Genomic DNA, 17295 nt, shown 5'->3' on the forward strand with positions numbered 1-17295 from the left:
TGAGGAACTGAGGCAAATAGAGTTAAGTGACTTGCCTAGGTCACACAGCTAGTAAGTGTCTAAGGCCAGATTTGAACTCATGAAGAAGTGTCTTCCTGATTCCAAGCCCAGCGCTCTATCCACTGTGCCACCTAGCTGCTTACAATCATTATATATTAATCACACTTGCCCCAGGAATTTGTTCATCAGTTAAAGGAAATGCTCTAGTGGCTATTGGTGAATAATTCATACTTTAAGTCAAAGTTCTGCCAGATGAGAATAAACTTCCTATATTTTGCATCAGGCCCAGTTGAGCTTCAAAGGGACCCAACTTACATCGACATATTCAGAAATAGATTTCACAAAAAGATTTCTAAGGATTGTGTTTTCTCTTTTTTTAGTTTATTTATTTTTAGGTTTCAAGGACTGTGTTTTCTTAAGAGTAATTCATACCTGAATATTGCCAAGAAACCAAACCATTGACTTACTAGCCTAGGAGAAAGGAGCTTTATAGCACTGGGTACCTAGAGCCATGAACAGACATCCTAGGTACTGAAGCAGAATTTCATCTAATTACCACTACTCTGGCACCCCAACCCATATAATGGCTTTCTGTATGGGTGAGGTGCTTCAGGATCTGCACTTGAGGATGAACTGATCTCACTGCAGAAAGATATAACCAGCAACCCTGAGTTACAGAGACCACGATTGTCCCTAGCATTTAACTCTGGCAAGCTAATACCAGTTGTGATAGGACTTCCATCAACCAGGGTCTCCCTCTTCTCATCTCTCCCTCTAACCACATGGCATAGGCCAATTTTTCCCTGAAAGATCAAATTGCACCTTCCTTGATGCAATTTGCTCATAACCTTTGCCCTTATTGACATGGCTTCCTGATCACCTAAGGGCATCTTTACCCATAAAGAAGTACATTCTACTCAATAGGAAAATGGGGAGAGGGAGAAGGCAGGGAGGAAAATTAGAGGGATGGTAGGTTAAAGGAGGGATAAACAAAGCAAACTCTAAGGATGAACAAAAATATTTATAGCTCTTTTTGAGGTAGCACGGAGGGAATCTAAGGGGGTGCTCATCAATTGGGGAACAAACGAGCAAGTCACGATACATAAATGTGATGAAATACTGTTGTGCTGTAAGAAATAATGAAGGAGAAGATTTGTATGAATTGATGCAAAATGAAATGAAGAGAACCAGAACAATTTATGTAATGACAACAATAAGATAAAGACAAACAACTTTGAAAGAATTAAGAACTTGCTGTAATGACCAACCATAATTCCAGAGGACTAATAATGAAACATGGTACCTACCTCTTGATAGAGAGATGAAAGACTCAGAATGCAGAACAAGACAATTTTTGGGGGGTGGGGAGATGTAGATAATGAAAATTTTTATTGTGTTTGACTATACATATTTGTAAGTTTTGATCTTTTTTTTTGTCCTCAGTGGTGGAGGGCAAGGAAAGAGAAAACAAAGTTTTGCTGACTGAAAAAAAATACAATTTTTAAAAAAAGATTCCACCCAAATGGAGTTGGGACCATTCAAGCTTGGTAAATATCCCAAGACTACTATGCAAATCACCACCCTCTGCCCTGCTGACCAAACATATTTCCATATGGAAGTAAGAGAGGCCATATCTACCCAAATTAAGTGCTGAAGTATCCTTGTTGAATATCCTTTCTATTTTATGTTGATTTTTGAATAATCTAGCAACACCTCATTTTGTTCCAACATCAAGCCTGAACTGAGTACCAGACTGAGTCAGACCCACCCCTACTGCCAATGAAGTAGAATTTTACAGTTATAGACTTCAAGATTCTGGCTCTAAAGGCAGCTCAGAAAAGATGGTATGAGTTTACCGAGAGTTCCATCCAATGACAGTCATAAAAAGGAATCTCATCTACTTTGTGGAGGCCCAGATCATATCTGGACTGGACAGCATACACACTGGGCTTATTCTCATAATTTCGTTTTTAAATTATCATCTTATAGGGAACAACCCTAGTGGATACACCATCATGTGGCCTAAACCCAAGAAGCCAATGAATGGGACTAAAGTAGAATTATTATTTTTGATGAGCCTATATGTGGCCCTGCCAGGGTGTGGGAAATGAGAATATTATCATATCATTTGAGTAATCATGCTATCACAGTGCCATGCAGAAGTATTCAGAACCCATTCTAATAACCTATTGGATATATTGGATAACAGCAAAGCAATAAACACAACATCAACAATAATCGTGAATATGCTTATGTAGTTCTGTATCGCAAAGTATGAAAGACTCTCCATATAGAAGGCAGAAGTAAAACATTTATCCAGACATCAGATAACCATATCCCCATAACCAGGCAATCTGCTCTCACAACCAGTCAGCCCCTTTATCATAACAGCAAGGAAGTTAAAACACAATATCACAACATGGAACCTCGCCATCCCAAAATCTCTCCAACCCCCTGCTGGGGCCTTCCCAAAAACTCACAGTACAGCTATCACAGGTCGACTTTCTTTACCTCGGCTCTAAGTATCATAAACAGCCATTAACAGCCATAACAGCTCTCTCAGCATTTCCTGTGACACAACTTCCTTTTCCTCTCAGCAAGCTCCTCCCACCACGTGTGACTTAGGCTTCCTGTGATGTAAGCAGGTCACATGACCTATTAATGGATGGGAAAGATCTTCAAATCTAAATTGCTGTTACACCCTTAAACACACCAAAGCCCTAGTCACAGGCCCTACTGGTGACCACCCTGGATCATAGATATCCGCAAAGCATTCAAGCTTGTAGTGGCCATGAAAGGACTGGACAGAGATGTCAGATACTCCCAGGAGCCACAGAACTACAACATTCCCAGGAATTCCCAGGGATAGGTTAAAATGTAATTGGAAAATATTTAATAAAAAAAAATAAAAATACAATAAAACATGGACAATATTCCATTTTATAACTAAGCTAAAATTCAGCCCCACATGGAACCTTCATGGACGGATTACTGGCCCCCATTTCTATTTGAAATTGACACCACTACTGTAGAACATGAATGACTCTTCCTTCCCTCATACAAACTGTGGTATTGGGTCAAAATCAATTTTGTTAGAGATGTAGAGCTATACCTGTGATTTCATTGGTATAGGGAACTTCCTGGTGGGAAGCCTCTCTCTTCTATTGAAATTCAAATTCTGTTCTGTAATTCATAGCCTTTGAGAGTGGTCTGGAGCCCTGAGAGTTTAACTGACTTGTTGCCAAAGTGATTTTTCTAAAGTGTAGGTCTAACCTGGCTCCCCAACTCGTAACCTTCTGTAGCTGCCTTTTACCTGCAGGATCAAATGCGAAATCCTCTTTTTGGTTTTTAAAGCACTTCATTATGACCGCTTCCTTTCTTTCTAATCTTCTCTACAATCCAGTTACACCGACATTCTTGTTATTCCTTTTACACAAGAGGGAAAAGGAACAAGCATTTATATAGCTGACACCTGCTATGTGCCGGGCTCTGTACTGAGCATTTTTACAAATGTTCTCTCCTTTGATCCACACAATTCATTAAACTGCTCCCCGTTCTCCCCACCACCACCGGCTGTCCCCTAGGCCTGGAACACGCTCCCTATTCAATGCTCCTCCTAGCTTCCTTGGCATCTTATAAGACTCATCCTACTTCCTACAAGAGACCTTTCCTGGTCTCTTTCCCATCCTTGCTGCTCATGCCTTCCCTCTGAGATTTGGTTGTTGTTGCTGAGTTATTTCAGTCATACCCAACTCTGTGACCCCATTTGGTGCTTTCTTGGCAGAGGTACTGAAGTGGTTTGTCATTTCCTTCTCCAGCTCACTTTAAAAATGAGGAAACTGAGGCAAACAGGGTGAAGTAACTTGCCCAGGGTCCCACAACTAGTAAGTGTCTGAGGCTGGCTTTGAACTCGGGAAGATGACTCTTCCTGACTGTAGGCTTGGCCCTCTGTTCACCAGATTACCATCTATATGATACGCACACACACCATATACAGTATTATTACATGTGTACAATTATGTGTATATACACATTGTATAGGTACTATATATACAAATGTATATGGAATAGACATATGTATTCTGCATATGTGTACACTCACACACATACAGTTGTTTGTATATTATGCCCCCATTAGAATGTATACTCTTTGGGGGCTGGAACAAAGCTTTTGCCTTTCTTTCTCTGTTTCCTCAGTGCTTACCACAGTGTCTGACACACATTAAATACTTAATAAATGCTTGTTGACTGACTGACTGGCTTGCCCAGGGTCACAAGCCTCTTTTTTCAGAAGCAGGAAGGAGTTGAACCGGACCCTGAGACCAGCTCTCTATCCTATATACCTTGCTGCCCGTATCCCAAAGATGCAGTATCATTTTATGGGAATAGCTCCCTTATTTAGCTATAATATATCTATAAAAACTAAATGGCACATTAAACAGAAAGACATATGCTTGCCTAAGGTGTTTGCCTCTGTTATGGGGGATGTCCTACAAAGAGCTAAAATGAGAGAGGAAATTCTTGGCCTTTGAAAATGGTCTGGGGCCTCTATATATATAGTAAGGTTCTCCAGATAGCTCTATTTGTGAATGATATTGTGGTCATTGGATCGAGCCTTGTAATGGTACAAGGCCTTGTCATCAAGATCCATGACTAATCCTAACTAGGAATTTTTGAACCTGGGTGAAGAGACAAAAAAGTTCATGTTTTGGAGGGTCCTATTAGTGAAATCAGTGATTTCCCTGTTATAGCTCTATGCCATTGGGCAAATCAAATATACAGACACACAATGGAACCATGGTTTTTACAACCTCAGGAAAGTAATAGAATTTAAAAGTAAAATGTTTAGATAAAGCATACTAACCTTTTTGAGATAGCATGTGAGATAACACAGAGAAAGCGCTTTGCAAACCTTAAGGCTCTACATAAATGCTAGCTATTATCAGGGTTTTTTAATTGCACACATACGTTTGTCCTTCCAACATAAACACGTCAGGGATTCCAGCAGGCGTTTATATGAATAGCTCTCTGGAAGCAGATGGTTGGGACAGAGAGGGGGCAGCAAGCACATTCATTGTGGTGATCACCATTTAATTAAGACACTGGACACTGGTGAAGAATGCCTTATGAGTTTCTAAAGAAGGAAAGAGGTGGATCTGATGTGCCCATACAGTTGACAAGTGATAAAGTAGTAACGGTGATTAGGAAAGACAGAATGGAAGCAGTGGGCAGAATAACATGACACAAAGTATTCGGGGCTGAGGGTTTCTTGACACCATGTGACAGGTTAAAAACAGAAGTTAACACAGCAGACAGGCCAGGACTAGCTTTGACAGCAGCAGTTCTCAAAGTACCAGAGATGTGGAAAGGATGAAGGGAGGCGGGGGGAGGGTACAGAGGGGCATTGGCTGTGCTATGGAAGTAGAAGCATCTTGGAATCAAGTCTCTGGCCTTTTGGGAGACTCATTCCCCAAATTCTTTTATGCAGGGGTTATGTGACCCCTGTTGTACAATAGGCATTCTTAATGTGGGATCCATGGATAGATTTCAGAGGATCCATGAACTTGTAAAAAAAAATCATCTTAATTTCAATAAGTTGATTTCCTTCATAGTCCTATTTTTTTTTATGCATTTGAAAACATTCTGAGAAGGGGTCCACTGGCTTCACTCAGACTGTCGTAGGGGTCTGCGACACAAGAAAAGTGAAGAAGCCCTGATGTTCTCATCTGTGGGTCCTCCAACCAGTTGGATTTGTGGGTTGGGTGAGGAGTTGTTGCTCAAAGAATCCAGTCACCACGGCAGGGGGAGGGGGGAATGACTCTTCCCCCATGCAATATTTAAAGTGGTTCAAAGATAACTTGGGATTGATAACTTCCAGTTTTGCACACAGCATCCTGTCCAACATGGGGTAGTGACCAGAGCACTGACCTTGCTTAGAATCCTGCCTCTGACACTTGCTAGCTTTGAGAACCTAGGCAAATTGCTTGACTTCTGAGCCTCAGTTTTCACATCTATAAAATGGGGGAAATGGAAACAACTACCTCCACAGGGTTGCTGAGCACTTTTGAAAACCTGAAAGAGCTGTTTAAATGTGAGATATTATTATCGCAGCCTCTCTAGAAATTATCTGTGAGAAGAGCTATTGGACTACTGTCACCACAGAGCTGGCAGAAAACAGAATGGGCACAGAGCTCAGGTTAGCTAGGGTGCCTTCTGTTAATTAATTGCTAAACATATATTAAGTATTTACTGTATGCTAGTTACCATGCTAATCAATGATGATCCCAAAAAAACAGGCCCTGCCTATTAGGAGGTTACATTCTGATGAGGAAGACAACATATCCATAAGCCTGCATGATACAAACAGAGTAAATAACTGATAACTCCGAAGGGAAGGCACAACCTGAAATAATAGAATGTGACCAGCATTTGAAGCTAATCTTTAATTTAATCTTCCCTCTCTTGAGTTTCAAATAATGAAACTATTTCTACTCAAGGCATCCTCGACTCGAAAGAAGAGCTAGCCACCCCCACCTCACTCGAATTTTCATCCCAAGGTGGTTTACAGCTTACTATTTAGGCAGATTGTATTTGCCTACCCAGCAATTCCATCCCTGCCAGGTGGTATGAGATAAGAAATTGGAAGGGGGATTTTTAGAATACAGACTCCAAGAGAAGGAAAATTGCCTGAATCCACCAATGCCAGCTCAAAAAACGTCCCTACCAGGCTCCCAGTCTCTCAGACAGAAATGCTGCCTTAGGGACAAAGAAGACCCGTGGGCATCTTATCCATATCATCTACAAAAGAACTCATTTTCCTGTAGTATGTTTGTCAGTGTAGATAATCCAGCTCTGACTATTTTCCCACAAACTATAAAAACCTAATTGCAATGCTTTATTTTGTCAAGAGCTCCTTTAGAAAATAAATCTAATGTTACATAATGCTAAAGCGTAGTCACTGAGCATGATTGTTTCCATTTTCAATCATGTTTTTAACTTCAAGGTTTTCTTTCACTTTTCTACATTCCTAAGTGAGGTTATTATGGTAGGCTGCTCATTTTTTTTCTAGACGTTTATGCTTAAGTAAATAAAACCGAGGATAGTTACGTATAGCCCATAAAAGAAAGGGCATTAAAATCATAACATTGATTTGAGAAGATAAGGGAAGCAGTGTTTTTCCCCATATTGTTTCTGCAAATCAATATATAAACTACTCAGATACTTAAATGCATCTGGGATGTCATTGATTTGGATGCTCCCTCCAATGATACAGATTGCAACCCATCTGTGCCTGCCCATCCTGTAAAACTCTGGCCCATCTCTTCCCATAAGCCGGCCACAGGAGGTCCATATGCAGCCCTTAAAGGGGTTAAAGCCCTTAACAACCTTAAAGGGGAAAGGAAAGAAAAACAATGAAATCATTCATCGCTATCACATTCTACTAGCTTGATTTTAATGATAGAATCTGCGTCAGATTCCCATGACCTCTGACTGCAAGGGTCCCTTTCGCTACAGCTCGGACATTCCCACAAGAAAACAAAAAGGCTTCAGAGACGCTTCTGTCACTGACCTTGTGACCAAGGGTCATCTCTACCCAAGCCCTTTGTTTTATGCTGTATCTTGAGATATGCAGAAGTTTGCCCCACAACCCCATCCAAAAGGTTATCCCCAAGTATGTACGCAACACAAGGAGACAGAAACACAATCACACAAGGAAAGGGAACTTCACTCTCCAGAGCTCTACTGCAGCGCCCCACAGAGGACTTACCTGTCCCCATTGCTTGTTTACCTTCCTAACTACAGTTATCCCCTCCACACTGTGACTTTCCCTCTTGGTTTTGATATATCACAGATTGGCATAAGAAATTAAATGGGAATTTGGGGGGAGTTTTGTGAAAGACACAGATGACATGTGAAGGCCAGCAGATGACACAGAAAAAGTTTAGAAACTCAGAAATACATAAAATATATGTATAGCATTGTATAATAACCCAAATTTTAAAATAAAGTACCATAAAAGAAAAAGAAAAAATTCAAATTTCTCTGGTACAAAGGGATGGTCAAAAAATTTTACACAGATATTCCAGATCATGGGGGCACTATACCCCTAACCCCTGTGATGTGATGTATATATAGCCAGTTGTAGAACAGCTAGGTGGCTCAGTGGATACAGCACTGGACCTACAATCAGGGAGACCTGAGTGCAAGTCTGTTCTTGGACACTTACCAACTGTGTGACCCTGGGAGGGCTGTTTTGCTTCTTTTTTCTTCATTTTCCTCAACTGTAAAATAGAGATAATAATAGCACCTTACTCCCCAACCCCAGGAAGATCAAATGAGATAATATTTTTAAAGCATTTAGCAAAGTACCTGGCACATGGTAGGCTCTTTGAATGCTTGTTTTCTTCCTTCCTTTCCTCCCTTCCTCCCTTTCTTCCTTCCTCCCTCCCTTCCTCCCTCTCTCCCTCCCTTTCTTCCTCCCTCCCTTCCTTCCTTTCCTTCCTTCCTCCCTCCCTTCTTTTCTTCCTTCTTCCCTCCCTCCCTTTCTTCCTCCCTCCCTCCTTTTCTTCCTCCCTCCCTCCCTTTCCTTTCCTTCCTCCCTTCCTTCCTTCTTTTCTTCCTTCTTCCCTCCCTCCCTTCCTTCCTTCCCCTGCAGTTTGAGGGCCAGTTTTCAAAATACTAGCCATGAAGCCTAGGCTAGATCTGTCTTTTTGAGCAGCCTTTGAAAGGGAGAGAATTTGACACTTTCCCCAGGTCCCTGGCAATGGCTTCTGCCCTCCTGCTTCCTAGATCAATTGTTCGACTTTGAGGGTTGTGTTAACAATCCAAGTTGGAAGAGGCCTTAGAGACCTCTAGTCTAACTTCCTGTCTTTCTACAAGATCCCTGCCAGATGGTCATCCACCTTGATTTTACGGGTTTGTGGATGACATTCAGGTGAAAAGAAAAGCTACCACGCTGAATGAGACCTTTCCTGATTCCCCCCACCCCTAGCTGTTAGAACATTGTTTCTCTAAGGATACTTTCCGTCTACTCTGTTCACATATTTTTCACAGGCTTTGCTCTCAAGGAGTATTGGAGATGGAGGTGGATAAAAAACAGAATACAGAAGGAAGGGGCAGCTAGGTGGCGCAGTGAGCAAAGCACCGGCCCTGGAGTAAGGAGAACCTGAGTTCAAATCCAGCCTCAGACACTTGACACACTTACTAGCTGTGTGACCTCGGGCAAGTCACCTAATCCCAATTGCCCTGCCTTCCCCCCCCTTCAAAAAAAGTATAGAAGGAAATTTGAGGAGGGAGCTAACAGAAGAAGAAAGTCATTATTAAGCCCCTACTATGTGCCAGGTATTGTGCTAAGAAGTAGAGAAAAAAGGCAAAAATCAGTCCCTGGAACAAGATAAAGGAAAACAAGATATATACAGAATACATGGGTATTGATGGAGTTCAGAGCAACTCAATAAAACAGGAAGAATCAGATGCAGAGCAGCTAGGTAGCGCCATAGTGGCCAGAGCACTGGGCCTGGAGTCAGGGACACTCATCTTCCTGAGTTCAAATCTGGCCTCAGACCCTTACTAGGTGTAGGACCCTGGGCAAGTCACTTAACCCCATTTGCCTCAGTTTCTTCATCTGTAAAATGATTTGGAGAAGGAAATGGCAAACCGCTCCAAAATCTCTGCCAAGAAAACCCCAAAAAGTGGTCACAAAGAGTGAGACATGACTGAAATGACTAAACAGTAAACAACCAAGAGTATTTAACATCTCAGCTCAGCCAGTTTAGGGAATACCAGCCCAGTGACCTGGGATATCTCTGCTTTCTTGAGCTGCCTATAAACATCCTAAGATTGGGAAAGAGACTGATGCCCTTGTTAGGGCAATTGCCAGCAGCTGCTTCTCCATTCTTGCTCCCACAGCTCAGCTGCCCGACTCTCCAACTAGGCTAATAATGATCACATTCTGTCATGACAGCCCCATCTCTGCAAATTCTAGGTGTCAGGCGGCACAGGCACAGAAACCCACAAAGGACCTCTGGGATATAGACACCACAGAACCCCTGGCACTACTTCCCAAAAGGAGAGCAAATGAAATGCTACCTATTAGGGACAATTCCCAGGGGCCCTGATGGCTGGGTTCATAATGCTCAGCCATGCTCACAACCTCAGAAGATTCCTCCCTTCACTCATCTCCTCGTCTCTGAAACCTACAAAAATCACAGCCGCTTTCCCAAAACACAACCTGGAAGTTTTCTCTAAGACTACCGCTCCTTAGTACCTTGGCAACAGCAGTCTTGGGTAGAATTGCTAAGTCCATCAGCCACCCTCTAAGCAGCTCTTCTCAGGAGCCAGACTCTGGCTAGGGCCTCCCAGAGAGGTTTCCCCAATATCTCTGCATGCCTCCCGTGTATTTTCTTTTGCCTCCTGGCCCTTAAACACTTCTCTCCCCACCCCCCATCATATTGACAATAAATAGGAAATCTAAGAAAAGGGACAGGTTCGTGGGGAAAGATGCTGAGTTCAAGATTAGATATGTTGAGTTTGAGATGCCAGTGAGACATCCAGAGGTGGAGAGTTCTGTCGGAGAGGTGAATAATAATGTGGAACTAGAACTCAGGAGAGGGGATGGAGCGGATGTGTTGATTTGTGTAAGCGTGACCAGCTGGAGCACATCCAGAAGAGGGCTCATGTTTTCTGAGGATCACTGGAGGGAGCCTGGAGAAGAGAAGACTTGGGGTGAACATGATAGCTTTCAGGAAAGGCTGCTAGGGCTGCCAAAGAGAAGAGGAATGAGGCTTGTTTAACTTGGCCCCCAAGAGCAAAACTAGGAGAAATGGGCTGCAGAGAGGCAGATGCAGGCTTTACATGGTAGGAGGTTGGGGTGTAGGGAGGAAATCCTAATAATTAGAGCTCTCTTAAAGCAATAATAGCATAGCATTTATCTATCACTTTAAGGTTTGCAAAGCTTTGCAAGTATTTTTCCATTCCATCCTCACAACATTATATTTATCCGCATCTTACAGATGAGGAAACTGAGACTGAGAAAGGTGAAGGGTCTTGTCCAGGGTCACACAGCTAGTGTCTGGAGCTGGATTTGAACTCAGATCTTGTTGATTCAAGGTCAAGCACTAGTTTCTCTGTGCCACGGTGGTTCAGTGGTCTAGAATGGATATTCAGTTCATTGTCAATGAAAGTCTTCGAGCAAAGACTGAGTGACCATTTGTCAGGGATGTAGTTGAAAGGAATATCACTTAGAAAGAAATGGATTAGGTGGCCTTTGATGCATGGTGGGTGAAAGATGAAATGACCAAGGAAACACAGGTTTGAACTTCTGAGCCTATCGATTTATTCAGCAACGCAAGCCAATTGTCTAACAAATCGAGACCAGTAGCCTTCCTCAGCTTTGACCCTGGATCCCAAATACAGGGGGAGAGAGACATTTATGCATTGAAAACAATTACTCAAACAAGACCAATTAATTAAAAGAAAACAATTAATCTGGATACAACATTAGGTAATCTGATTTCTAATTGTAGGAAAGATTAGGGACTTTCCAGTTTGGGAGGGGGAGAGTGAACAGGTACAATTCCCTGAAATCAGAAAAAAAGGCATCCTACTCCCCTCCCCAAATGTCTGTATGCAATCAAAGGAACATGGAAACAGTAACTGATTGATCAGCATGGAGCCAGTTTTCAGAGAAGACAGATGGATTCCTTGAGACGCATAATTGTGAGAAAATTCCTTGCATCAATCTTCAGATCTGACCAAGTTTCTGATCAGAATAACCTGAGTGCTTAGTTAAGGGTCTCTAAGCAAAAGGCAGAGGTGGTGCAGCTTCCCAGCCATGCAGCACAAGGTTCAGATAAATGTAACAGTCCTCTCCCAATTCCCACAATTAAATAAAGCTTTCTCACAAGAAAGAAATTGGACTAGACCCATAATTGAATAGAAAGGGAACTGAGCTAGCTCTAGAATTGAGTCAAAAGATGGAGGTACTGTGGTTCATTCAGTTCCCACCACCACTTTCTACCCCAGTTCCCTCAATTTCCCCCTTTTGATTCACGGGGGAGTGTCAGCGCACTCCCCCCACGGCTCACTTATCTATAAACCAAATCTATAAGGGTTTTTTTTCACATATAATCAGAATTACATGTCTGGTTTCAGATCAAACTACTTAGAGGGCTCACAATGGACTAATTTAAGAAGGGAAATTTACATGTCACCAAGGTAACCAAGAAAACTGATACATAAACAGCATGAAACAAAAAGGCAAACACTACAATAATAGCCATCAATATTAACTAATATCAAGTCTCCTTGTATCCTAATAACCCATTCCCAATGTCCATTTAATCCGAATATTTTGAGCCCTAGATGTTCCATGTAGTTGTCTGGTTCCTGGAAACATCTTCTCTTGGACATTCTGGAAAAGGCTCTATCCTCAGGGCAGCTATGAAGTGGGCCTTGCTTTTGAAGTTTCAAATCACTTGTAGAGGTTCCTAGATAATTCTGATAAAATCTGCTAGTAACAAGACCCAATATAATTTAGTACAATCTCTTAAATTTGGCTTTCTAATAATTAGTTCATGTGGAAACCAGCTCAAGCCTTATAGAGCTAATCCTATTAATAACAGAGATATAAGAATAACATCAAATTAGGAATTCATAATTCATCTGAGATGTTAGAGAATTTCAGTTTTTATATACCACTTACTGCTTTTCTTTACCTAAACCCTAGACCTGATATAAAAATCATAAAAAAATTCATGAGGATTTAACTTGCAAAATGAACTCTTCTGTCTTTTAAAATTATCAGACAGATACTTTAAAAATGAGGAAATAAATTCACTTTCTTTACAATTGTTTAAAAATATTGTTTTAACAAGTTGCTGGATAATCTAGAGCCAAAAGACTTATGGCTTCTTCTAACTGGGACTGCTAAAAAATATGTGTATTTATCAGCATTACATAGAACTTTTACAAAAACTGACTGTATTAGGGGCCCAGAGATATTGCAAACAAATGAATAAAAGGTGGAAGTAATAAACATATCCTTTATAGACAATAATTTCATTTTATTTCAGGAAGCACAAACAAAAGACAGACTCAGATAGAGACTTAACAATGAAATCCTAAATAATGAGAATAAATCATAGAAACAATTGATAATTATGTGAAAGAAAGCAATGAGGATGAGACAACATACCAAAACTTCTGGGATGCAGCTAAAGCAGTTCTTGGGAGGGGGGATTGTTAAAACATTATTCTGAGAAGGGATCCATAGGCTTCACCATTCTGTCAAAGGGATCTATGATGCAAAAAACATTAAGTATCCCTGAGCTAGAGCTTGGGAAACAAGTCTTTTAATTTTCCCATAAAAAATACTATAATTTATGGTTAGGTACTCAGAATGAGCTGCGCGCGCACACACACACACACACACACACGCACACACACACACACACTGTATGTAACCCATAATGCCACTAAAATGTTGCATATTGACAATGGAATGTTAGAAAATAATACTGTTGCAACATTAATAAATAAAACAATACAACTAAACAAGAAAGGTTTTTATTTATCTCTAATGTTGGTTATTGAGAGAAGGCAGATATATCCAGAGGAGGATAAAAAAGGAAAATGAAGACTTTTACAAAAATTATAAAAGGGTCCTCTCAGAGCTTTAATGTATTTTCAAAATTGTTGGTCCTTTGTTGCATTTATTTTCCCTTCAAAAATTTATGACTTCTTACGTGAGGTGGAAGAAAATAGTGGGAAGCAAAGAAGTTTTAAGTCAGATGCTCCTCACACCAGGTATCAGATAGTGCTAGGAGCTTAATAAAGCCTTGTCATTGCCCAGAGTAGCCTCAGGAGGAGTAGTGGGAAGGAAAGACGGTGAGTAACCAGCATTTTTATGAGTAAAATTTGTGAAAATTCCTAAGATCATGGACGTAGAAGTGGAAGAGATCTTAGAAGGTCATCGAGTACAACCCTCTCATCATACAGAAGAGAAAACTGTGGCACATAGAGACTGAGTAATTTGCCCAGAGTCACATAGATGGTAAGTATACACTTGACACACTTACTAGCTGTGTGACCTTGGGAAAGTCACTTAAACCCAATAGCCCTGCCTTCCCCCTTGCAAAAAAGTAAATTTTAAAAAAGTATACAACGCAGGATTTGAACTCGAGTCTTCCTGATTCTAAGTCCAGTGGTCTAGCCAGCTCAAGAAATGAGCTGCATGTATGTTGGCAGCTTCAAGTCAATTGTCTTTGTTCACAGTTCGGATCTTTACTAATCTAATTTCTAATTTCTCTTACAACCTGGTGGCCTAGTGGATGGAGTGAAAGAAGAAAGGAAGTATGACTTCAGGAAGTAGGATGTGCCAGGGGTGTGGAGACAGGAAGACCTGGGTTCAAATCCTACCTCAGAGACTTACAAGCTGTGTGACCCTGGGCAAGTCCCTTAACCTCTCTCAGCCTCAGTTTCCTCAGTCCTAAAACGGGGATAATAATAGTGCCTGTCTTGCAGGGTATTTGTGAGGATCAGCTTGTAAAACTTAACGTGTCATATCAACATTTTATTTGTTGTCATGTTATTATTATTATCAGTTATTATATAGACTGAGTGCTTTTCAAGCCCCAACAACTTCTCCATCCCTAAGCCTCCAACAAATTTCCCTCCTATTCTGTCATTTATTTTTGTCGAGTCGTTTTTCAGTCATGTCCAAATCTTCGTGACCCCACTGGGGATTTTCTTGGCAAAGATACTGGAGTGGTTTGTGCCATTTCCTTCTCCAGCTCATTTTACAGATGAGGAAACTGAGGCAGAGTTAAGTGACTTGCCCAGGGTCACACAGCTCATAAGTGTCTGAGGTCAGATTTGAACCCCCTCACAGCCTACCTCCATTTAAAGAAATTAACAAGTACCACATAAAAGCCAGCAGTCAGAGTGTTGCTAGAGGACTTTGCTTTGGTGACACATTGGAGTCAGTTCCTATGCACGATTGCTAAGCAGACAAATTACAAGCACGAGGCTTGAACAAGGTTGGCAAATTTGGGGCATTCCTTTGTCCACAGTGATCTCAGGATTCTATTCCTTCTTACCCAGCTGGATGAATGTATGCATCTTCCTGGTATCTTGTATCCCGCTGGCTCCGGGACTAAAAAAGGTGACCCCACCGCTGTATTTCTGGAAGAGCAGAGGCCTCTGCTCTCTACCAGAGGCCACTCTTCTGTGTTTGTCTGTGAGCCAAAGGAAAACCCTGGAGACTTGGTTTATGCTAACCAGATCACTAAAGGAGGTAGCCCTTAAGGAAATCCAGCCCCAGAGTCAATAGACGACTGTGTCTGAAGTAACATCTACAGGCTCAGAAACAACTGAGGGAGGAAGTCATTTTTTCCCTTAAATAATAAGTTCAATCAACCAGCAAGCATTCGTTAAACACTTACGACGTGTCAGGCACTGAGCTAGGTAGGTGTTGGGGATACAAAATACAATAAAGGGAATTATCTCCTTACTGGCAAGCAGCTTATGTTATAATGCAGAGTTTATATTCTGAAAGGGAATTAAGTCCCAGAAATCAACTAAAGGCTGTAAGAAGAAAGCAGGTTTCAAAAGCCTAAGCAGGGATGGGGGGTCCAGAACAGTCGGGGGTTCAGTCAGCAAATTAAAGACAGTGACACTGGAGATAGCTTTGGATCTGGAGCAGAGGACATTTTTTCTCTGCCAGGTACAGCCTGACAGCCATAGGGGAAGGGAAGTTGAGGCCCTGCAGACACAGAAACAGGCAGCTTATATCTGGGGGTGGTACAGAGCTGTTTAAACCTCCTAAGAGGGTCCTACCCACTGTTCTTTCTTATGTATTTGCCTAGGCCTAGGTGAGAGGCAGCTAGGTGTCACAGGCCTAGATGAGCTTGCCTAAAAGATCTCTAGATTATACTCTCCAGACTAACCATGCTTTGGGGGCCATCTTTCAGATCTTATGGTTCAGTATGTTTCTCTCTAGCCTAGAGAGCACATGTCTCCTTCCTAAAGCCATTACTATGGTCAGCTAGCTCCAAGCTGCTCTACTTCCTGTTCCAAATTTTCGGGCTTTGCCTGTCTAACCTCAATGCTTTCTAACTCTGCTCTTGGTTCCTTTCCCCTTGGCTCCCCCAAGCTCCCTGCTCCACTTCTCTGGAGCTTCGGGGATAGTTCTCCACTCCACCCACTTCAAGGTTTGCTTCTCTGCCCACATCCAGTCCCTCCTAGAACATCTGTTAGGTTTCATACCGTTACTTAAGTCATACATTTTTATATTGAAACACAAATAACTCCAAGCTAGGGAGGAGAGGGTGTTTTGTTACATGCTACAAGAGGAAAAAAAAAACAAGGGAAAGGACAGAAGGGAGAATTTTCTCCCTTTTGGGCAAGGCAGAATGCAATTAATCATAATATCATTGCAATTATAAAAAACTAATAAATATTGTAAATTAGTCCTACTAAGTCAGATCTGACTAAATTCAAAGACTCTGAGCTGGAAAAGACCTTGGAGATAATCAAAACCAACTATTTCATTTTCAAGAGATAAAAGTGACTTGTCAATGGCCACAGAGGGCAGTAGTGGAAGAATCAAGACTAGACCCCAGGTCTCCTGATTCCTGACCTTTTTCCACCACATGGAGGTCACCTTTTTATAGTGGAGAGTCCATGAATTGGAAGAGTATTAGATTTGGAATTAGAAGTCTTGAGGCTTAAAATCTGCAAACTTCCAGAGGTCTTCAAATCCTAACACTTCCACTTTCTACTTCTGATACCTTATAGAAGTCATTTAATCTTTCTGACACTCAGTTTCTTCATTTGTAAAAAAAAATCAGAGGGTTATACCTCCAAGATTCATTCCAGATTTAGATCAAAATATAAATCTGTAGTGCATTGAAGCCCAGGGTATCTCCAGGCTTGAAAAGTCTCAGGTAGGAATTGGATCAGGGAAAAGGCAGAGCCTAAGAGGCACAGGTGAGAAGGGGAGGTGGAGGGGAGGAAGAAGAGGAGAGAGGCTTTCTGTGCCATTCAGGCCTGGAGTCACTTTGGAATCATCTGAAAAGTTCCTTCTCATGTTGTAAAGAGATAACTGCCTCTAAGACAGTGAAAGTTCTGATGTAAACAAATTTGGGGGGCTCACTGCTTTGGTCTTCTCCAAATATGTTTAGAACTAAATGCTTTTCATGCTTGTAGTTTTAAAACATATATCTAAAGGGGGAATTTGGAATGGTTTCAAAAGTCAGAAAATTTAATTTGCACACAAGATGTCAGTCAGTCAAC

At 41.5% G+C, this 17295-nt stretch overlaps 1 protein-coding gene across 1 annotated transcript in view; it reads left to right on the top strand.

The window, feature by feature from the left end:
- GABBR2 (gamma-aminobutyric acid type B receptor subunit 2) overlaps positions 1 to 17295 on the top strand; it is an 850065-nt gene that overhangs the window by 679174 nt on the left and 153596 nt on the right. The gene's annotated exons all lie outside the window — the stretch shown is intronic.

The sequence above is a fragment of the Trichosurus vulpecula genome, chromosome 1 (genome assembly GCF_011100635.1).
Source record: "Trichosurus vulpecula isolate mTriVul1 chromosome 1, mTriVul1.pri, whole genome shotgun sequence".
Taxonomy (NCBI): Eukaryota; Metazoa; Chordata; class Mammalia; order Diprotodontia; family Phalangeridae; genus Trichosurus; species Trichosurus vulpecula.